This window comes from Tamandua tetradactyla, chromosome 5 (assembly GCF_023851605.1).
Source record: "Tamandua tetradactyla isolate mTamTet1 chromosome 5, mTamTet1.pri, whole genome shotgun sequence".
NCBI classification, from domain to species: Eukaryota; Metazoa; Chordata; class Mammalia; order Pilosa; family Myrmecophagidae; genus Tamandua; species Tamandua tetradactyla.
In genome coordinates this window covers 70,192,354-70,217,182 of record NC_135331.1, presented here as the reverse complement: position 1 = coordinate 70,217,182, position 24,829 = coordinate 70,192,354, and the positions used below count along the sequence as shown (strand labels likewise).

Below are 24,829 nucleotides of genomic sequence, written 5' to 3'. Positions count from 1 at the left end.
TCTCCAAATTGCTATGACCTAATAGAGAAAGAGTACTGTAAATAAGAGGGAACACTTTATTGTCCATAAATGGAGAGATATGCCCTATTTTCCCCTTGACTTAGCTTGGCAAGTTTGGTAAAACCAGAGACCCAGGGAAGATTCAGGTTGTCTCAAAATAAAAGCAAGTAACAGAGAAAATAGAATGTATTAAGTATAATATCATTGTTTGGTTTAATTTTTAAAATTTTCTTTGAAGTTATAGGCTAACTTCAGTTATTTTAAAAGAACCCTGAATATTTCTTTTAAAAAATATTACATTTTCTCTAATTGGACTCATCTTCCTTCCATTTACAAACTGTTTTCCATTATCTAAAGTACTAAGTATAAAACACTTATTATTTGGAACAATGCTATATAAATCCTGTGGAAAACATTAATGATAATTTTTATGATGTACTGCATGCTTATAAATGTGACAAGCATGTCACAAATATTTTTCCTAACAATCCACGATATTTTGTGCTTTGGGATAAGGGTATTGAGTGGTTAATTTGCTTATCTAAGATCACGTAGGTAGAAAGAAGCTGAGACGGTACTTGAATCCAAATCAAATTACCTCCAAAGTCCATAGTACATCATCAGGCTACTATACCCCAAAGGAGGTGAGTTTTCTGGTCCTAAACTCTGGTTATCAAGGCTACATTGGTTGTTTTGGGCAATGGGGGAGATTCTGTTAAAACAACTCTTCTTAACCAAGTATTCTGTGCTTAGTCAACATCTGGCCATCTCCAAGCCTCTTCTGTACTCATCTCTGATAATATTCCGGAAAATCTCATCATCTGTTCCTGTCAGCATAATTTACACCCACTTGCTCTTGGAGTTGAGAAAGACCTTCAGGAAATAGAAAATGATTTATCATCTCCCAAAAGCAGAAGACTTCTAATTTTTTTAAATTCAAAATTTTAAGCATAAAAAAAACTATGCTTTAAAAGCACAAGGAGTTTGATTCAAAATACCTATTTATTTTTGTATTTTTAGTTTGAGTACTCAGTTCAAGATTTCTTAATAGATAAAATAGCATACTGCATAAGCTACCAAGTACATCTGGAGCCATATGAAACCCATGGGACAGAAAAGGAGAGCATTAAAAACTTGAAATGCATAAAAATTAAAACACTTAATTCACCCAATTTCTAGAACCACAGTGTGCATTAGATAACACAATCAACTATTAACAGGGTTTTTTCAACCAATGTCCAGAATCATCTCAAGCAGCCTGTGACGCAATCAGCTGAATAGGACTGCTGCCCCGGGCAGGAGCACCTTGACCTCCCCACAGAAAGGGGGCTGCACACTTGCCACCCAGTGGGCTCTGCTGCCCACTCTCTGATATATCAGGCATTCAGGGAATTCTCTGTGAATGCACATCTCTGTGGCCTGTCGGAGTTAATGTGTCCTCAAAGGAGAGCAAATTCATTTCCAGTGCATTAATGAGATCAAACCCAAGGACAACTGAGCAAGAATCCTATTTTTTAAACCCCAACATTTTTTCATGGAGTGAATCTGCAAGTCATTTGCCTCATTCAAATATTCAGGCAAAGGGGAGTATATCTGCCTACTATGATATGTACCCCCAAACTTGTTTTATAAATATTTATTGAAAATATGTACCTACTTTCCTGCTGCATCAACTCATTCACTTCTTGCCCATTAAACATCTCCCATTTTTAATGCACTATGCTGGGTGGTATAAGAGATATTAAGATAAATAATAGATGTGTAAGGGGAAGACAAATACCCAAATGACCAAAATGAAAACAGAGCATTAAAAGTGCGGAGTAAGAGATAAAACAAAGGGTTATCAACATTCAAAATAGGCTAAAATTAAACAGAGCACTGCAGGGAGTAAATTTCAAAATTCTTTACAAAGGATGAAGAATGCAATTTTAAGTTTAAAGGATTGCATGCATTCTGGCAAAGGGCCAACGTGAGCACAAGTGTGCAAATGGGAAACACAGTTTGGTTGATGGGAAGAGTGTGAAGAGTGTGGAGATTAGAGTGGTGGCACTGCTCACACTAAAGGAGAAACCAGAGAGGCCATAAGGAACCAAAGAGAAATCTCAAGCAGAAGGAAAATGCCCTGTGCATACCATGGCCAGGCACTGACTTGCCGTTGAGTCAGAAGACCTTGTGCTCTATTACGGGCCCTTCCGAGTCCTCTGGGAGTCCATGTAGTCTCTCTGGGCCTCAGTGTCCATGTCCGTAAAATGGGAACAATACTTCATTTGGCTGCTACTGGACTCCTGCTTAACCCAGGGAGAAGCCTCCAGTCAGGTCCCAAGAAGAAATGTCACCCACTGCCTTGAGCCTCCTTGGATCTGCATGGCCTGGAGATGGGCTCCTGCCATCTCTGAGGAGGGAGCCAGAGGCTCAGAGTGGAGAAGGTTTATGTCCTGGGAGAGCTGGATCAGAGTCCCTAGATTCCTAGAGACACAGAGTTGCATGAGGACATAGGACAGGACAGCAATGAGCCAGGCAAGAAGAGAAAAGTGAAAGCACATGACCAAGCCTCTCAGTTAATAGCCATGTCTTACTGGAACATATGGTCGAGAGAAGTGTCTCCTGGCTAGTTCGCCAAAATGTGTTGACAGATTTGGCTTCCTAGGTTCTGCCCATGCCATGAAAAAGAATTCAAGGGCACAGTATAGCACAGAGTAAGCAGGCACAAAATTTATTGAGAATGCTTGTGAGAGGACATCAGGACACTCAAAAAGACAGAAATGAGAGGCCTTTTGTGTGGTTTTAATAGAATATATGTATATATATTTAGTTTTATTATCCCAAACAGTACTAGTCCAAGAGATATAGTTTTGTTTTGTCTTTTTGCATGGCACCAGGAACTGAACCCAGGTCTCTGGCATGGCAGGCAAGAACTCTACCTGCTGAGCCACCATGGCCCACCCAAGAGATATAGTTTTTAATACTTTCTTTTATTAAAAAGTACACAAAATAGATAAATGTTTAATATTAATATTTAAATCAGTGATTTAAAATTAAAATGAGATACTCTTTTCAGGTAGCATTTTTTTTTTAACTTTTTTGTGGTATGGTATAACAGATACACAAATCAAAGAAAGAGAAAAGCAATAGTTTTCAAAGCACTCTTCAGTAAGTAGTTACAGGACAGATCCCAGAGTTTATCATGAGCTACCATACAATCCTCTCAGATTTTTCCTTCTAACTACTCCAAAATATAGGAGGGTAGAAGGCTTAAATATTTTTGTATCACCACAATTGACCTGTTTTCCTTCTTTTGTGTGAAAAATAACATATATACAAAAAAAGCAATAAATTTCAAAGCACAGCACCACAATTAGTTGTAGAACATATTTCAGAGTTTGATATGGGTTACAATTCCACAATTTTAGGTTTTTACTTCTAGCTGCTCTAAGATACTGGAGACTAAAAGAGATATCAATTTAATGATTTGGCAATCGTATTCATTTGCTAAATCCTATCTTCTCTGTATAACTTCATCATCACCTTTGATCTTTCTGTCCCTCTCTTTAGAGGTGTTTGGGCTATGGCTATTATAACATTTTCATGTTGGAAGGGTCTGTCACTAATATAGGGTAGGGAGATGGAACTAGCTGATGTTCTGGAGAGCCTGGGCCCTCTAGGTTTCAGGACTTATCTGGTCCAGGGACTTATCTGGAGGTTGTAGGTTTCTGGAAAGTTACACTAGTGCATGGAAACTTTATAGAATGTTACATATTGCCCTAGGTGTTCTTTAGGATTGGCGGGAATGGTCCTAGTTAGGGGTTGGCAGATTATGATTAGGTAGTAATGTCTAGCTGAAGCTTGTGTAAGAGCAACCTCCAGAGTAGCCTCTCAACTATTTGAACTCGCTCTGCTGCTGATTCTTTATGAGTTACACTTCTTTCCTCCCTTTTGGTCAGGATGAAATTGTTGATCCTATGGTGCCAGGGCTGGATTCATCCCTGGGAGTCATCTCTCACGTCATCAAGGAGACTTTCACCCCTGGATGTCATGTCCACATAGTGAGGAGGGCAATGATTTCACCTGTAGAGTTGGACTTGGAGAGAGTGAGGCCACATCTGAGCAACAAAAGAGGTCCTCCAGAAGTAACTCTTAGGGATACCTGCATAAGCTTCACAAGAGTAAGCCTCAAGAGCAAGGGCATGACCTATTGATTTGGGTGTCCCTAAAGCTTGGCACAGTATCAGGGGATTTCCTGATGGTAAAGTTTAATAGTTCCATATTTTTTCTCCCATCTCAGGTAGCATTTTAATGGATACTTAGAAGTTCTGTTTGCTTATTTTTCTGATTATAAATGAAGTCAAACTCATCACAGAGGATGGAAGAATGTTTGAAGGTATTAAGACATGCATGGCCATCTACAATCCCATTATTAACATGTTATTAAAGGGTTTTGTGTCTTTTTTTTTAATCAAAAGGTAATATTTTTAGGCTTTTCTGTCCCTAGTTGTGCTGGTTCAAATATGTTATGTACCCCAGAAAAGCCATGTTCTTTTAATCCAATCTTGTGTGGGCAGACCTATTCTGGGGTCCAAACTTTGATTAGTTTTTTCCATGGAGATGTGACCCCACCCATTCAAGGTGGTTTCTAATCTGCCTGCTGGTGTCGTTTAATGAAGAGATAGTTTTGAGAAAGCTCAGAGCCAAGAGAGTTCAGAGCAGCTAAGAAACAGAAACATCCCTGGAGAAGCTAAGAAACACCCAGAAACATTTTGGAGACAGCCATTGGGTCCAGAGCAGGAGAGAAGGGCCAGAGGAAGTCACCATGTGACTTCCCTTGTGACAGAGGAACCCTGGATACCAGTGACCTTTCCTGAGAGAAGGTATCTTATTCTTTACGACTTAATTTGGACATTTTCATGGCCTTAGACTGTAAATGTGTAACCAATAAATCCTCACAGGAAAAGCCAACCCATTTCTGGTATATTGCATTTTGGCAGTTTTAGTGAACTGAAACACCAGTGAAATATGCTACCTTGTTAACAATTGAAAATGTTTACATTCAAGGCATAGATTCCTCAGCAATAGAATTTTCATTCACTGCTAGCTTTTTTTTCACTGCTAGTTTTTTATTACTTTATTATTGAGATGTAATTTATACATGAAGGATACAAATCTTAATAAAGTTCAACTAATTTTTTTTTATTAATTAAAAAAAGAATTAACAAAACAATTAGAAATCATTCCAATCTACATGTACAATCAGTAATTCTTAATAACATCACATAGTTGCATATTCATCATTTCTTAGTACATTTGCATCGATTTAGAAAAAGAAATAAAAAGACAACAGAATAAGAATTAAAACAATAATAGAAAGAAAAAAAAACAAAAACAAAAAACCTATACCTCACATGCAGCTTCATTCAGTGTTCTAACATAATTGCATTACAATTGGGTAGTATTGTGCTGTCCATTTCTGAGTTTTTATATCCAGTCCCGTTGTACAGTCTGTATCCCTTCATCTCCAATTATCCCTTCTCTCTTTTTTTTTTTTTTAATTAACGGAAAAAAAGAAATTAACCCAACATTTAGAGATCATACCATTCTACACATGCAATCATTAATTCTTAACATCATCACATAGCTGCATGATCATCATTTCTTAGTACATTTGCATTGGTTTAGAAGAACTAGCAACATAACCGAAAAAGATATAGAATGTTAATATAGAGAAAAAAATAAAAGTAATAATAGTAAAATCAAAACAAAACAAAACAAAACAAAACAAAAACCTATAGCTCAGATGCAGCTTCATTCAGTGTTTTAACATGATTACTTTACAATTAGGTATTATTGTGCTGTCCATTTTTGAGTTTTTGTATCTAGTCCTGTTGCACAGTCTGTATCCCTTCAGCTTCAATTACCCATTGTCTTACCCTGTTTCTAACTCCTGCTGAACTCTGTTACCAATGACATATTTCAAGTTTATTCTCGAATGTCCGTTCACATCAGTGGGACCATACAGTATTTGTCCTTTAGTTTTTGGCTGGATTCACTCAGCATAATATTCTCTAGGTCCATCCATGTTATTACATGGTTCATAAGTTTATCTTGTCTTAAAGCTGCATAATATTCCATCGTATGTATATACCACAGTTTGTTTAGCCACTCTTCTGTTGATGGAGATTTTGGTTGTTTCCATCTCTTTGCAATTGTAAATAATGCTGCTATAAACATTGGTGTGCAAATGTCCGTTTGTGTCTTTGCCCTTAAGTCCTTTGAGTAGATACCTAGCAATGGTATTGCTGGGTCGTATGGCAATTCTATATTCAGCTTTTTGAGGAACCGCCAAACTGCCTTCCACAGTGGTTTCACCCTTTGACATTCCCACCAACAGTGGATAAGTGTGCCTCTTTCTCCGCATCCTCTCCAGCACTTGTCATTTTCTGTTTTGTTGATAATGGCCATTCTGGTGGGTGTGAGATGAAATCTCATTGTGGTTTTGATTTGCATTTCTCTAATGGCCAGGGACATTGAGCATCTCTTCATGTGCCTCTTGGCCATCCGTATTTCCTCTTCTGAGAGGTGTCTGTTCAAGTCTTTTTCCCATTTTGTAATTGGGTTGGCTGTCTTTTTGTTGTTGAGATGAACAATCTCTTTATAAATTCTGGATACTAGACCTTTATCTGATATATCATTTCCAAATATTGTCTCCCATTGTGAAGGCTGTCTTTCTACTTTCTTGATGAAGTTCTTTGATGCACAAAAGTGTTTAATTTTGAGGAGTTCCCATTTATTTATTTCCTTCTTCAGTGCTCTTGCTTTAGGTTTAAGGTCCATAAAACCGCCTCCAGTTGTAAGATCCATAAGATATCTCCCAACATTTTCCTCTAACTGTTTTATGGTCTTAGACCTAATGTTTAGATCTTTGATCCATTTTGAGTTAACTTTTGTATAGGGTGTGAGAGATGGGTCTTCTTTCATTCTTTTGCATATGGATATCCAGTTCTCTAGGCACCATTTATTGAAGAGACTGCTCTGTCCCAGGTGAGTTGGCTTGACTGCCTTATCAAAGATCAAATGTCCGTAGATGAGAGGGTCTATATCTGAGCACTCTATTCGATTCCATTGGTCGATATATCTATCTTTATGCCAATACCATGCTGTTTTGACCACTGTGGCTTCATAATATGCCTTAAAGTCAGGCAGCGCGAGACCTCCAGCTTCGTTTTTTTCCTCAAGATGTTTTTAGCAATTCGGGGCACCCTGCCCTTCCAGATAAATTTGCTTATTGGTTTTTCTATTTCTGAAAAATAAGTTGTTGGGATTTTGATTGGTATTGCATTGAATCTGTAAATCAGTTTAGGTAGGATTGACATCTTAACTATATTTAGTCTTCCAATCCATGAACACGGTATGCCCTTCCATCTATTTAGGTCTTCTGTGATTTCTTTTAGCAGTTTTTTGTAGTTTTCTTTATATAGGTTTTTTGTCTCTTTAGTTAAATTTATTCCTAGGTATTTTATTCTTTTAGTTGCAATTGTAAATGGGATTCGTTTCTTGATTTCCCCCTCAGCTTGTTCATTACTAGTGTATAGAAATGCTACAGATTTTTGAATGTTGATCTTGTAACCTGCTACTTTGCTGTACTCATTTATTAGCTCTAGTAGTTTTGTTGTGGATTTTTCCGGGTTTTCGACGTATAGTATCATATCGTCTGCAAACAGTGATAGTTTTACTTCTTCCTTTCCAATTTTGATGCCTTGTATTTCTTTTTCTTGTCTAATTGCTCTGGCTAGAACCTCCAACACAATGTTGAATAATAGTGGTGATAGTGGACATCCTTGTCTTGTTCCTGATCTTAGGGGGAAAGTTTTCAATTTTTCCCCATTGAGGATGATATTAGCTGTGGGTTTTTCATATATTCCCTCTATCATTTTAAGGAAGTTCCCTTGTATTCCTATCTTTTGAAGTGTTTTCAACAGGAAAGGATGTTGAATCTTGTCGAATGCCTTCTCTGCATCAATTGAGATGATCATGTGATTTTTCTGCTTTGATTTGTTGATATGGTGTATTACATTAATTGATTTTCTTATGTTGAACCATCCTTGCATACCTGGGATGAATCCTACTTGGTCATGATGTGTAATTCTTTTAATGTGTTGTTGGATACGATATGCTAGAATTTTATTGAGGATTTTTGCATCTGTATTCATTAGAGAGATTGGTCTGTAGTTTTCTTTTTTTGTAATATCTTTGCCTGGTTTTGGTATGAGGGTGATGTTGGCTTCATAGAATGAATTAGGTAGTTTTCCCTCCACTTCGATTTTTTTGAAGAGTTTGAAGAGAATTGGTACTAATTCTTTCTGGAACGTTTGGTAGAGTTCACATGTGAAGCCATCTGGTCCTGGACTTTTCTTTTTAGGAAGCTTTTGAATGACTAATTCAATTTCTTTACTTGTGATTGGTTTGTTGAGGTCATCTATGTCTTCTTGAGTCAAAGTTGGTTGTTCATGTCTTTCCAGGAACCCGTCCATTTCCTCTAAATTGTTGTACTTATTAGCGTAAAGTTGTTCATGGTATCCTGTTATTACCTCCTTTATTTCTGTGAGGTCAGTAGTTATGTCTCCTCTTCCATTTCTGATCTTATTTATTTGCATCCTCTCTCTTCTTCTTTTTGTCAATCTTGCTAAGGGCCCATCAATCTTATTGATTTTCTCATAGAACCAACTTCTGGCCTTATTGATTTTCTCTATTGTTTTCATGTTTTCAATTTCATTTATTTCTGCTCTAATCTTTGTTATTTCTTTCCTTTTGCTTGCTTTGGGGTTAGCTTGCTGTTCTTTCTCCAGTTCTTCCAAATGGATAGTTAATTCCTGAATTTTTGCCTTTTCTTCTTTTCTGATATAGGCATTTAGAGCAATAAATTTCCCTCTTAGCACTGCCTTTGCTGCGTCCCATAAGTTTTGATATGTTGTGTTTTCATTTTCATTCGCCTCGAGGTATTTGCTAATTTCTCTTGCAATTTCTTCTTTGACCCAGTCGTTGTTTAGGAGTGTGTTGTTGAGCCTCCACGTATTTGTGAATTTTCTGGCACTCTGCCTATTATTGATTTCCAACATCATTCCTTTATGGTCCGAGAAAGTGTTGTGTAAGATTTCAATCTTTTTAAATTTGTTGAGACTTGCTTTGTGACCCAGCATATGGTCTATCTTTGAGAATGATCCATGAGCACTTGAGAAAAAGGTGTATCCTGCTGTTGTGGGATGTAATGTCCTATAAATGTCTATTAAGTCTAGTTCATTTATAGTAATATTCAGATTCTCTATTTCTTTGTTGGTCCTCTGTCTAGATGTTCTGTCCCTTGATGAGAGTGGTGAGTTGAAGTCTCCAACTATTATGGTATATGAGTCTATTTCCCTTTTCAGTGTTTGCAGTATATTCCTCACGTATTTTGGGGCATTCTGATTCGGTGCGTAAATATTTATGATTGTTATGTCTTCTTGTTTAATTGTTCCTTTTATTAGTATATAGTGTCCTTCTTTGTCTCTTTTAACTGTTTTACATTTGAAGTCTAATTTGTTGGATATTAGTATAGCCACTCCTGCTCTTTTCTGGTTGTTATTTGCATGAAATATCTTTTCCCAACCTTTCACTTTCAACCTATGTTTATCTTTGGGTCTAAGATGTGTTTCCTGTAGACAGCATATCGAAGGATCCTGTTTTTTAATCCATTCTGCCAATCTATGTCTTTTGATTGGGGAATTCAGTCCATTGACATTTAGTGTTATTACTGTTTGGATAATATTTTCCTCTAACATTTTGCCTTTTGTATTATATATATCATATCTGATTTTCCTTCTTTCTACACTCTTTTCCATATCTCTCTCTTCTGTCTTTTTGTATCTGACTCTAGTGCTCCCTTTAGTATTTCTTGCAGAGCTGGTCTCTTGGTCACAAATTCTTTCAGTGACTTTTTGTCTGAGAATGTTTTAATTTCTCCCTCATTTTTGAAGGATGATTTTGCTGGATATAGGAGTCTTGGTTGGCAGTTTTTCTCTTTTAGTATTTTAAATATATCATCCCACTGTCTTCTAGCTTCCATGGTTTCTGCTGAGAAATCTACACAAAGTCTTATTGGGTTTCCCTTGTATGTAATGGATTGTTTTTCTCTTGCTGCTTTCAAGATCTTCTCTTTCTCTTTGACCTCTGACATTCTAACTAGTAAGTGTCTTGGAGAACGCCTATTTGGGTCTAATCTCTTTGGGGTGCGCTGCACTTCTTGGATCTGTAATTTTAGGTCTTTCATAAGAGTTGGGAAATTTTCAGTGATAATTTCTTCCATTAGTTTTTCTCCTCCTTTTCCCTTCTCTTCTCCTTCTGGGACACCCACAACACGTATATTTGTGCGGTTCATATTGTCCTTGAGTTCCCTGATACCCTGTTCAAATTTTTCCATTCTTTTCCCTATAGTTTCTGTTTCTTTTTGGAATTCAGATGTTCCATCCTCCAAATCACTAATTCTATCTTCTGTCTCTTTAAATCTAACATTGTAGCTATCCATTATTTTTTCTATGTTTGCTACTTTATCCTTCACTTCCATAAGTTCTGCGATTTGTTTTTTCAGTTTTTCTATTTCTTCTTTATGTTCAGCCCATGTCCTCTTCATGTCCTCCCTCAATTTATCGATTTCATTTTTGAAGAGGTTTTCCATTTCTGTTCGTATATTCAGCATTAGTTGTCTCAGCTCTTGTGTCTCATTTGAGCTATTGGTTTGTTCCTTTGACTGAGCCATATTCTCAATCTTTTGAGCGTGGACAGTTATCTTCTGCTGCTGGCGTCTGGGCATTTATTCAGATTTCTCTTGGTGTTGGACCCAGCAAGGTTGTAATATTTTTCTGTGAAATCTCTGGGTTCTGTTTTTCTTATCCTGCCCAGTAGGTGGCGCTCGTGGCACACGTTTGTCTGCGGGTCCCACCAGTAAAAGGTGCTGTGGGACCTTAAACTTTGGAAAACTCTCGCCGTCCTGGGGGTTCGCTAGCCGAAGCGGCTTGAGCCGGCCCGGGGTCCGAACGCAGGGAGGGTGTCTGAACGCAGGGAGGGTTGCTGGTCGCCGCAGCCAGGGAAAGAGCCCGTCCGAATTTCCTAGTCGGCCCTGGGCAACAAGTGTGGCGGGAGGGCGCCAGCGGCAGCGGCCCGCCCGAGAGAGTGCACGTTCCCCGGGAGTCACGGGGTCACCGTTCTCCGCGGACTGGGGGTTTCCGATCCAATTCTCTCAGTTGGTCCGGGGGCTGCGCGTGGTGTGGGCGCCAGTCGCCTTGGTTTCAGGGGACCACCTCTCCAATTCTCCCAGCCGGCCCGGGAAGGGGGAAGGGAGTAACTCCGGCCGCTTGCCACCCCGCCCGGTAAGGCCCGCGCGCCTCGGCGATCTCACCCGAGCTGCTTCTCTCAGCCAGCCAGCCGTTTCAGGATGGGGTACGCTGTCTTTTTTATCTCTGTTGTGGCTTTGGGCGCTTTCTGTATCATTTCTACTCCCCTAGTAGGTGTCCTGGAGAAGAAACTAAGATCCGCGCGTCTTACTAAGCCGCCATCTTCCAGGAAGTCCCCTCAACTAATTTTTACACATACTCATGTCACCACCACATAGCTCAAGATAAAAAAAATTTCCAACACCCCAGAAGGCTTACTTCAGTCAATACCACCCCCACACAGGATAACTATACTTCACACCTCTATCACTTTTGTTTAGTTTTGTCTGTTTTTAAAATTTTTTTTTAATATTTTTATATTTTATTATATTAATTTTTTTTAAGGAGAAGGTCCATTGCAGGTTAGAGACTAAGTATCAAACAAAGGGCCTGCGTGTAGCACAAGTAAAGTACTCACACAAGACTTACTACCCAGCATTTATTTATCACTTGCACGAAACCTGGGTTGGCCATCACCACGAATAAAGGATGAGACAGTAGAAAAAAAAGAAAGAAAGAGACAGATGAAGAAGAAATGGCAGTACAAGCAGTTCAGAAGAAAAATCACGAATAGAGCCTGTAGACATCCTGGTCTGGTAAAGAAAAGAAGCAAAGTAGGACAGCAAGGAAAAGTCAAGTCTGTCGGTTCACACGCAATTGAGGAGGGGGGTGCACCATTCCTGGAAGTACTGCAATACCAGGTCGATACGTGGAGTGGACGGACCAAGCTCCTATTCCATCTCCCTGGTCCAAAAATCCATTTAATATATTGTCCTTGGATAGAGGACGTATCCGATATTAAACTGATAAGAACAGATACTACACTTGATCTTAGCCAAAAGGCTGAGAAGCGATGATTTAAAAATTTTTTTTAAATACCAATAAACACCAAACACAAACATTCTTAACTTTTGATCATTCCATTCTACATATATAATCAGTAATTCACAATATCATCACATAGTTGCATATTCATCATCATGATCATTTCTTGGAACATTTGCATGTATTCAGAAAAAGAAATAAAAAGAAAACAGAAAAAAATTCATATATACCCATACCCCTTACCCCTCCCCTTCATTGATCACTAGCATTTCAATCTAAATTTATTTTAATATTTGTTCCCCCTATTATTTATAGTTTTGTCTGTTTTTTTAACTTAATTTAAATCAATCATCATATATACTTGGTGTCTGGTTTCTTTACCACATTGGTGTATGTTAGTCATTTGTTCATTTTCATTGCTATGTAGTATTTCTTTGTAGGTGTAACAGCTAACCACCTGCAAAAGCACAGTGCACATAAGACTGACCTCATTTCTGACACCCACTCCAATTTCAGGGGTTTCCAAAACCACTGTCTGTTTGGATAAGTTGCTAGAAGGATTCACAGGAAAAGGATACAGATTAAATGAGCCAAGAGGAGAAGTGCATAAGGTAGAATCCAGGAAAGCATGGAGTTTCTGTTGTCCTCTCCCCATCCCCTAGGACAAAATGTTACTTTATTGGCATCAGTGTGTGAAAATCCTCCAACAGAAAATGCATTATTGATTGCCCACATGACTGATCTCAGTCTCCCTCACACTGCAAGGTACTGCTACAAGCATGACCCAATGCTCCACCCCAAATTGTTGGCCATTCTGGTGTGACCAGTCGCTCCTCCCCCACAGACTGAACCAAAGCCCCCAGGCAAAGACATTCCTATCAAGCCTGACTTTCCAAGGGCTTGGAAATTACCTTTGCCCTAAAAGCTGAGAGCTAAGACCAGACCTCTTTTTCAGTAAGGTTAAATTCTTTAATGCCCAGAATTAATATAATTTATTCATCCATTCTGCTGCACTTAGTAGTTTCCAATTTGGGGCTATTATTAATAAAGAAGTTTTGAACATCCTTGTATTTATCTTATTGGTAAACATAAGGACTTATTTCAGTTGGGTATATACTCAGGAATAGAATTGCCAGGTCATAGTGTATACATGTGTGTGAATCTCTTTAACTCTGTTCTGTCCTATTCTCCTCATAAGCATGCTGCAAATATAAGGAAGAATAATTTTATATTTTATTTAAAATCATAAGTAGTTTGATGTCAAACAAAACTGAAAAGTGATGATTCAATGAATTTATTGCTTTCACCAGTAAACAGAATACTTTATATTTTGTCTGGTAAAAACCCAATAGTTTAATCAAAAGGCACTGAAGTAGGGAAAACTCCGATCACCCAAGAAAGCACCTGAGCCGCTGAGAAGTGGACAAAACTTTATTGCTGGTGGGCCCAGAGGACTCTATCCAAAGTCTGAGCCCCGAATATTCTTTGTTTCCAGATTGTATAGGCTGGTAAGCAACGCAGGAGTTACTATGGGAACAGGTAGTAAACACAGGAAAGGTACGGAATTCCTTTTGTCTGAGATGGGACATGCGCAGAGGACCCTGTTCTGTGGACATGACCTGAGGCCGTGTCTGCACACATGACCAGAGACAGGGTCTGCAGACATGACCAAAGGGCAGACAGACGCCACAGACATTTTGTTTTACTTCCTGCCTTTTACATACTTTAGGAGTACATAATTTCATATATAAACTCATAAGATGATATGCACAAATACACATAAATTCATAAAGTTATACAGCAATAATACTGAGGTGATAAACATTAATTCATACAGTTATGCAATAGTACTGATGTTAAACTTACAAACTACCTTAACACCACTAAAAAAGTAAAAAAGTGGGAGAAGATATTTACAATATATATATCCAACAGAGGACTTGTATTTAGACTTCAGCTTTTTTTAAATGTGCAAGACTTTAACAGTCACCTTATTATTATTTTTTTGATGATGCAATGGCTCTTTTTTTTATTGACAAAACAAAACAACACACAAACATGAACATTTTTAACATATGAACATTTCATACATGGTATACAATCCATAGCTCACAATATCATCACATAGTTGTATATCCATCACCATGATCATTTCTTGGAACATTTACATCACTCCAGAAAAAAAAAAGAAAAAATTCATATATACCATACCCCTACCCCTCCCTCTCATTGACCACTAGAATTTCCATCTATCCAATATATTTTAACCTTTGTTCCCCCTATTTTTTTCTATACCCCTTACCATTCCTTTTCATTGATCAGCAGTCACCCTATTAAAGAAGATATCCTGATAACCAGTAGACATATGAAAAGGTGTTCCTCATCATTAGACATTAAGGAAAAGCAAATTAAAATCTCAATAAGATACCATTACACTTGTGCCAAAATGGCCAAACTTTAAAGGACTGACAATATGTGTGTGTTGGTTAAGAAGTAGAGCAACCAGAACCATCATGAATTGCTGCTAAGAGTATAAATTGTCTAATCATGACAGAATGCTGCTTAACAGGTCTACTAAAGCTTTAGTTAAAGAGACATTGATTTAAATCACTAAGTTAATGAAACTGATACTATTAGGCAAAGTCAACAATCCCTAAACTCAGGCTGAGATCTGACAAGCAAATGCTAGTCCGTTATGTGCATGATGGACACAAAAAAGAAATTCTTCCTTAGAAATGAATTCTTCCTTAGGCAAAGGGGCATTATCAGGGAGTTCTTATCTGCATGTTCATTATTTAAATTCCTTTAGGATATGGCCATTACAGGAAGAAAAATTTGCAATTACATGAAAATATTCATGGATGAACTGAATTCTTATAAAATTGTTCCCCTTTCACCCAACCCTTCTTGGTTAGTTTGAATTGCTATCCTTGATCAACCAGCCAAAATCTTTTTCAGTCTTACACTGTCTTGGATTGTAAGCATCTGACAAAAGAAAGCAAGTAGATGGCAAAATGAAATTGAAATTCTTGAAAAAGATGCAGAATTTAATGAAATTGATGAAAAATTGAGAGAACTTCTCCAATATCACATGTAATCATGCATTGGGAGACTAGGTAAAGTTGAAAAAGAAAAAAAAACATGAAAAATCAGACAAATTGATATTAAAGAAGGGAAAATGGGTAAGGGCAATAACATAAACATCTTCAAAAGGTCCTGGCTTAAATATCAATGGATTTTTTAAATGACTGTGAAAAATTGACAAAAACACTTGATTTAAAATTTTTTGTCTGTGAAAATGATCCTTCTTTGATGGTGTTGCACAAAGGTAAGAGGAACTAAAGGATGTTTCATTGTGCCATCCTACAATTTTTTCCAAGAAAATGGGTGTCCTCTCCATGCCAAATCCATTCCCCAATATTCTTATGCTAAGAATTAGTGCATAGTTGCAATTAATCATATATATTTTATTGATTTCAATGCAATGAAATTAATAAATATTAATGTTAAGATAATTATTTTAATTTTTTACCTTGAAAGTTGATCCCTGTTGTAAGAAGATTAACTGACCTTGGTCTTTTGCTGATGCTACTTATCCTTGGATAAACATGAATCTTGTAACTCTGTTCTCTGTGAAGAATTTCAGAGATGGCATTTATTAAATGCACACGCTGTATCAGGCATTTTGTAAAGAAGTTTTCATTTTGAAGACAGCTTAGTAGAAGCATAGAGCAGGTAAGTAATCTGCAAAGGTTACAGGAACAATATTTGAATTCATGTTTCTCTGACTTCAGAACTTATTCTGAAGCCTCAGAATGCTTCACAAGACCTTATAAGCAGAGGCAGACAAAAACCCAGGGTGATTCCTTTTATTCTCTTTACTCCTTGGTCATTTTTTAAGTGAGAAAATGTCATCTGTATTCTTATTAGGCAAGTACTACTAATAATGCATCAGGTCTAGATAGGATGCAGGTGGGAAGCACTTCCACAAACATCTCATTTGATCCTCACTATCACCCTAGGAGGTGGAAGAAAAGTAAGTGTGCTGGTTTGAAAGGATTTATGCACCCTACAAAAACCACACTTAATCCTAATCCAATCTTGTGAGAGCAACTGTTTCTTAAATCCTATTCAGTACTGCATGTTGGAAACTTGCTTAGATTATCTCCATGGAGATGTGACTCGCACAATTGTGGGTATAAACCTCGGATTACATGGAGATGTGACTCCACCCATTCCAGGTGCATGTTGATTGGTTTACTGGAATCCTTTAAAAGAAAGTTTCAGAAGGAAGCGTTGTTGCTTTCAGCAAAGCCAGTGACCTTTGTAGATGAGGAAAGAGAACACTCCTGGGTAGCTTCATGAAACAAGAAGCTTGGAGAGGAAACCAGTAGAGGTCGCCAGGTTTGCCATGTGCCTTCCCAGTTGAGAGAGAACTTCACAGGCCTTTTTTTGGTAACCTCTTCTTGGTGCCTTAATTTGGACATTTTTATAGACTTGCTTTAATTGGGACATTTTCATGGCCTTAGAACTGTAAACTACCAACTTATTAAATTCCCCTTTTAAAAGCCATTCTGTTTCTGGCATATTGCATTCCAGCAGTTAGCAAACTAGAACAGTAGTCAAGCAGGAATCTGAGCTCAGAGAGCCAAAATGACTCCTCTCAGGATTCACAGCTCATGGGAGGCTGTGCTGAACTGGACCTATCTCCCTTAAACTAGACTGTAATGTTTTTTTTCTTACACCTCTCTATCTTTTGGCAGGAAAGGGGGAGGAAGGGGCAGGCAACATTAGAAGACAAGTCATTAACCAAGTTAACATCTAAATGGCATCTCCACCTAATATATGGCCCTCTTATTGTGACATTTTCCAGGTGAAAATCCTTGGTGTACCTTCTGCCTGAGAGCGGTACCCACCATACCAGCAAGAGGGAAGTACTGACATCAGTATTCTCAGTGGAGGAGGCTGAAGGAGCGCCTGGTTTATGAACTGTCTACTAGTAAGAAAACACGCAAAATGCCTGGTCAGGGTTCAGGGTCCCATGGAGTGCCACTCAGGATAGCCTGTAGAGGGCGGTGCCAAGCACAGATGCTGCTTGTTTTCTTTCAATCTGGTTGGACAGTTTCACTTTCTATTTCTGGAATTAACTTCTCATTGTCCATCTGGTGCCAGGGAAAGTCCGAAGCCACAACAGCCACGCAGCCGGGATCTATAAATACCATTTAGCCCTTATTTATCATAGAACTGTTGGTTCTTCACTCAAATCTTTAAGATTTATTCTGATAAATGATGACATTGATTAGGTTTACTCTTCATTTTCCCCATGTCCCGAACCTCACTCCCCGACATCATTCATTCCCTGTCCCCCTCCTGATGTAACCGGTAACAGTACAAAAAGAGACAGGATCAAATACGGACCCAACAATTGCAGGGTGGGGAAAAGCACAAAATCCATTGATCTTGCACAGCTGATGAGAGGAAACAGCCATTTGAAATAAAATCAGACTACTTCAAGTCCTCAAACAAACATTCCCTAGCTGAGCTGCACAGAAAGCCAGTTTTGAGGGTTTTATTCCTTTTCCCCTTCTCTATTATGTTTACTAGGTTAACCACGTAGGATTTTCTTTCTGGGCAGGGAACAATTTTGTTTTGTCTTGAAATTAATAACGCTCTTGCTCAGTTTCTTAAGCCAAAATGGGTGCGCACCATGATATAATCTTGAACTCAGTTCAAAATTTATCTAAAGTACTCCACACCCATCGCTGGGAAATTCCAGTTGAGCTTCCTGTAAATGCTAGTGAAGTCAACAATTGTATTAACCTCTCATGCAAATGGTTTCTAAGTAATCCAACTGGTTCAACTGTATTCAAATGCCTTGGCATCCCTTGAGTTGACACACTCATCCCGTGAGTTAGTGCCCCAGGAATAAAATGTAAAGGAGAGCTACTTTTTCCATCTAAGAGAACCACAAGATAAAAGACAATTCTGCAGTTTTAAGGATACAGACATGCAAACGGGTATTCATTCATTTTATATGGAAACATGACTATATAATAGACTTAATATATGTATATTTTATAATATAGAATGTAAATATATGATAGTATTTATCTTGGTAGCTAGTTATTAAAGTAATAATAATTCCTTTCTCTGAAGAGCACAAAGTCTAGTCTCAGCTATTATTTTCCCATCTGTCTTACCTTGGAAAGAGGGAGGGAATGAAGGTGGGAAAGAGAGAGGAGGGACTCAGGGAGAAATAGAAACTATGGTTCGCTTAGGGTCACTTGGCAAAATTGGGCCAAGCTTGAATAGGAAATCCTGCTTTTGTTCGACTTTGAGGCTTGACAGAAAAACATACATAGTGCAACTGCACAGGGCTGTTGGGCTTGAGTCATGTTCAAGTCCCACCCCCCAGTCCTGTGGCCGTGAGCCAGTCTGTAAATAGGCTCTTTGAAGATGTTATTAAAGTAGGGCCAAACTGAATCAGGGTGGATATGGTAGGGGACTGTCGTAGCATGACCTGGTACCTTTCCCGGGGACCCACAAATATATTCTATGCTCAGGACCAGTTGTATCAGCCTGGGGGGTGGGGGAAGCACAATCCCCTAGTAGATAAAGGATTGCTGGCACATTGTCCCGGGTGAATGTAAACATTCACTGCAGACAGTCTGATGAAAGGGGCATGTTTTATGGCATTTAGCTCAGAGCCCAGTGGCCTGTCTGTCCCTGGCAGGGAGGGAACAGGTTCTTCCAGTACTGGACATGCACAATGAGAGGAATTGTGCTTGTCTCCATGCAACAGACTGATACCTGCTGGCTATGGGAACCAATGCCCACTAGTGAAGCTCACTGTACTCTGTCTCTTCTCTATGTGAGTAAAATGCCGTTCCATGCAGTGTAGGGTGAGTCGTGCTTCTCTTAGCAACACTGACACCTACAAAGGGTGGTATGAGGTGGCTCCCCTAGGACCGAGTTCCTGGTGGCAGGAATTGTTGCACTCTTGCCACCCTCTATATGGTGAGACCCCAGTCTGGAGGTGGTAATAAGTGCCTCTCTTCCTGCCCAACAGTGGGCCTTAATCCAATATAACTGGAGACGTTACAAGCAGAGGAAATTTGGACATAGGATAGAAGACAGATGCCGAAAGAGAAGGCCGTGTGACAGAGGCAGAGACTGAGTTATGGATTGCCAGCAAGTCACCACCAGAATTCTGTAGACATCAGAGGAAGCATGACCCTGCTCACACCTTGATTCAGACTTGGAGCCCCCCAAATAGTGAGGCAATAAATTCCTGTTGTTCAAGCCAACCAGTCTGTGACATTTGTTACAGTAGCCCTGCCAAACTAAGACCACCTTAAATTACTTCAAGTAGATTTGAAGGAGAAACAGGAAATTCTTCCCAGGTCTTTGCTGTGATGAGAATGAAGCCAGCCCCGTCATCACACCCCCCAAGGAGCTTTGTGGAGGATGCTTCTCAGACATCCAGAATCTTCCGCCAGCTGCAACCACATCACCATACACACACTGTGACTCAGAACCCTGACCGCGAGAGGCCAAATATTGCTAGGCATGAAAGGGAGCAAAAAGACCTAGCTCTGTCTTCTGACCCTCTGCCAGTCTATCTACTTGGTACTCCAAACTGAAAAAGTAAAGGCTTTAACTAAAATTCATCAGTTGAGCACCCAGTATGTAAGGAAGACCACTGGCATATTTAGCAGAGGATACATGACATTTTCTTTCCTTTCATATTTCAGTCTTAGAACCTCAGAAAGTTTGTTCAGAGGGGACAATTGCAGGGAGCTGTTGCTGCCACTGCTGCTGCTTGGTTTACTTTCTGTGGTTGGAGGTCTATGAGTCACAGAGCTCCCTGCTCCAAAGGTGGGTAAGAATGGCAGCTGGACCAAGGAAAAGGAATAAGTATTGACAAATTCTTCTATTATCCCACTTTGGCAAGTGGAAAAAATATCAAGTCTTCTTGTAATCATTAGATTTTTAATGACTCTATTATATTCTCTGTAATGTTTTGTACCTTATAATGAACACATTAAAAGGGTATTTCCCTTACGCTGTGAATCCTTTTCCTGTTTCTTTCTTCTTCCCTACTCTCCTTTCCTCGCCTTGCTGCTTCTTTCCTTAATTTTCTTCTGTATCTGAAAGTAGAATCAGGGAATAAAAAGCTGGACATGTACTGACAACACTTATAAGAACTTCCTGTAAAAATTTATACTGGAGGAAACAAGAATAGAAAGACATATTTTGGGTGTGTCTATATTCACTGACAAAATATTGAATATTCTCAGTCTAAAGTAGCAATATACTAAAGGCCCAGTTCTCAGAAAGGAAAAAAAATGCCAGTAACACTGTCACATGCTAAGTTCATGCATGTCTTCCTCTCTTTACATGAAACAAAGTGATTTTACAAGATGTTTTATGTGTTGCATTTATATTCCATTAGGTTGTGTGCTTGCAGGAGTGTTCTAGTATTTATTCAGTACACATTTCCTTGCCAAATTTTGAAAGCATGCCTAATTTCCAAGAATTAGCCACATTTTAAAGTATCACTAAGTTTCTTTTTTACCAAACTCTTTCACTTTCATTTCACCTTACACCAAATGAGATATAGGAATTTAGAGCTTGAAGGAATGCTAACATTTTTCTATTCTAACATTCTCACTTTACATATGTAGAATATTGGAGACTAGAGGCTGGCTCAAGTCTTCCTAAGACCTTATAAGGGCTCCTTTTATCACTTTATGCTGATTTTAAACATTAGGTAAAATCCACACTCTCTCATTATTTGATTAAAATTTAGGTTTGCAATGTACTTGAAGCTATCTGGGAGTCAGTTAACTAAGATGCTTGCCCATTACGAAAAATATATTCAAAACAGCATAGACCAGGATTCCCTTCCAATCGGAGGTAATATTCAAAATATTTAACATCTGGCAGAGCACTGACCTATTAGCTTGGACACCAGCTGTAACACTTGATCCTACTTTGGCATGCCAGGGAAATGACAATTCGCTTTTCAACTTCCCTAGAAAATTAAGAATTTGATAAAATAATCAGACATAGATACTCAAAAGACATGACAGAATTATAAGGAAGAGTGAATATGTGCTTGGAAATAAAGCATATAGTATTCTATTAATTAGAAAATGCTAAAATTTAAGCATACTTTTGATCTAATGTGACTATGTCAAGTAGGACAGACTCCCAACTCAAAATTTCTTGAGTCATATGAATGTAATTAACATCACCTAATTGTATATTTGAAAATGGTTAACATGGGAAACTTTAGGTTGTATATAAATTACAAGAAAAAAGATATTCATAGAACTGTAGAACACAAAGCTTGAACCCTAATGTAAACCATGGGGAATGAATGATAATGTAATCATAATGATATTGTTTCATCAATTGTAACAAAGTTACCATACTAGTGCAAAACATTAATAATAGAAAAACTGTGTATGTGAGAGGGAGGTGTGCTGGTTTGAAACTGTTGTGTACCCGTGAAAAGCCATGTTCTTTAATCCTCATTCAATATTGTTGGGTGGGATCTTTTGATTAGGTGGTTTCCATGGAGATGTGTCTCCACCCATTCAAGGTGGGGTTCCTTAGTAGAGTCCTATAAGAGGGAACCATTTTGGAAAAAGGTTCAGATCCACATAGTTAGAGACATTTGGAGATACAGAAGAAAAATGCCCTAGGGAAGCTTTATGAATGAGAAGCCAAGAGAGAAAGCTGGCAGATGTCACCATGTGCCCTCCCAGCTGAGAGAGATATCCAGAAACCAAAGATTGCAGCAGACACCAGCCACATGCTTCCCAGCTGACAAAGGTGTTTCTCATGGCATCGGCCTTTCTTGAGTGAAAGCAACATCTTGTTGATGCCTAAATTTGGACATTTTCACAGTCTTAGAAACTGTAAACTTACAACTTAATAAATTCCCTTTTAAAAAGCTGTTCTGGGACATTACATCCCACAAAGCAGGATACACCTTCTTCTCAAGTGCTCATGGATCATTCTCAAAGATAGACCATATGCTGGGTCACAAAGCAAGTCTTAAAATATTTAAAAAGATTGAAATCATACACAGCACTTTCTCGGATCATAAAGGAATGAAGTTGGAAATCAATAATAGGCGGAGTGCCAGAAAATTCACAAATACATGGAGGCTCAACAACACACTCTTAAACAACGAGTGGGTCAAAGAAGAAATTGCAAGAGAAATTAGTAAATACCTCGAGGCGAATGAAAATGAAAACACAACATATCAAAACTTATGGGACACAGCAAAGGCAGTGCTAAGAGGGAAATTTATTGCCCTAAATGCCTGTATCAGAAAAGAAGAAAAGGCAAAAATGCAGGAATTAACTGTCCACTTGGAAGAACTGGAGAAAGAACAGCAAACTAATCCCAAAGCAAGCAAAAGGAAAGAAATAACAAAGATTAGAGCAGAAATAAATGAAATTGAAAACATGAAAACAATAGAGAAAATCAATAAGACCAGAAGTTGGTTCTATGAGAAAATCAATAAGATTGATGGGCCCTTAGCAAGATTGACAAAAAGAAGAAGAGAGAGGATGCAAATAAATAAGATCAGAAATGGAAGAGGAGACATAACTACTGACCTCACAGAAATAAAGGAGGTAATAACAGGATACTATGAACAACTTTATGCTAATAAATACAACAATTTAGATGAAATGGATGGGTTCCTGGAAAGACATGAACAACCAACTTTGACTCAAGAAGACATAGATGACCTCAACAAACCAATCACAAGTAAAGAAATTAGTCATTCAATTAGTCATTGAATTAGTCATTCAAAAGCTTCCTAAAAAGAAAAGTCCAGGACCAGACGGCTTCACATGTGAATTCTATCAAACATTCCAGAAAGAATTAGTACCAACTCTCCTCAAACTCTTCAAAAAAATCGAAGTGGAGGGAAAACTACCTAATTCATTCTATGAAGCCAACATCACCCTCATACCAAAACCAGGCAAAGATATTACAAAAAAAGAAAACTACAGACCAATCTCTCTAATGAATATAGATGCAAAAATCCTCAATAAAATTCTAGCAAATCGTATCTAACAACACATTAAAAGAATTATACATCATGACCAAGTAGGATTATCCCAGGTATGCAAGGATGGTTCAACATAAGAAAAATCAATTAATGTAATACACCATATCAACAAATCAAAGCAGAAAAATCACATGATCATCTCAATTGATGCAGAGAAGGCATTTGACAAGATTCAACATCCTTTCCTGTTGAAAACACTTCAAAAGATAGGAATACAAGGGAACTTCCTTAAAATGATAGAGGGAATATATGAAAAACCCACAGCTAATATCATCCTCAATGGGGAAAAATTGAAAACTTTCCCCCTAAGATCAGGAACAAGGCAAGGATGTCCACTATCACCACTATTATTCAACATTGTGTTGGAGGATCTAGCCAGAGCAATTAGACAAAAAAAAGAAATACAAGGCATCAAAATTGGAAAGGAAGAAGTAAAATTATCACTGTTTGCAGACGATATGATACTATACGTCGAAAACCCGGAAAAATCCACAACAAAACTACTAGACCCAATAAATGAGTACAGCAAAGTAGCAGGTTACAAGATCAACATTCAAAAATCTGTAGCATTTCTATACACTAGTAATGAACGAGCTGAGGGGCAAATCAAGAAACGAATTCCATTTACAATTGCAACTAAAAGAATAAAATACCTAGGAATAAATTTAACTAAAGAGACAAAAAAACCTATATAAAGAAAACTACAAAAAACTGCTAAAAGAAATCACAGAAGACCTAAATAGATGGAAGGGCATACCGTGTTCATGGATTGGAAGACTAAATATAGTTAAGATGTCAATCCTACCTAAATTGATTTACAGATTCAATGCAATACCAATCAAAATCCCAACAACTTATTTTTCAGAATTAGAAAAACCAATAAGCAAATTTATCTGGAAGGGCAGGGTGCCCCGAATTGCTAAAAACATCTTGAGGAAAAAAAACGAAGCTGGAGGTCTTGTGCTGCCTGACTTTAAGGCATATTATGAAGCCACAGTGGTCAAAACATCATGGTATTGGCATAAAGATAGATATATCGACCAATGGAATCGAATAGAGTGCTCAGATATAGACCCTCTCATCTATGGACATTTGATCTTTGATAAGGCAGTCAAGCCAACTCACCTGGGACAGAACAGTCTCTTCAATAAATGGTGCCTAGAGAACTCGATATCCATATGCAAAAGAATGAAAGAAGACCCATATCTCACACCTTATACAAAAGTTAACTCAAAATGGATCAAAGATCTAAACTTTAGGCCTAAGAGCATAACAGTTAGAGGAAAATGTAGGGAGATATCTTATGAAACTTACAATTGGAGGCAGTTTTATGGACCTTAAACCTAAAGCAAGAGCTCTGAAGAAGGAAATAAATAAATGGGAGCTCCTCAAAATTAAACACTTTTGTGCATCAAAGAACTTCATCAAGAAAGTAGAAAGACAGCCTACACAA

At 38.2% G+C, this 24,829-nt stretch overlaps 1 long non-coding RNA gene and 1 other non-coding gene across 2 annotated transcripts in view; both read right to left on the bottom strand.

Moving 5' to 3' along the window:
* Positions 1-12,117: 12,117 nt before the first annotated feature.
* LOC143685472 (U2 spliceosomal RNA) lies at positions 12,118-12,308 on the bottom strand. The gene has a single exon (XR_013176696.1). It is a non-coding gene; the product is annotated as a U2 spliceosomal RNA (small nuclear RNA).
* Positions 12,309-21,268: 8,960 nt separating this feature from the next.
* LOC143682504 (uncharacterized) overlaps positions 21,269-24,829 on the bottom strand; it is an 87,877-nt gene continuing 84,316 nt past the window's right edge. Inside the window, exon 4 of the long non-coding RNA XR_013175164.1 lies at positions 21,269-21,315. This is a non-coding gene — a long non-coding RNA (uncharacterized LOC143682504). The remainder of the gene's footprint in view (positions 21,316-24,829) is intronic.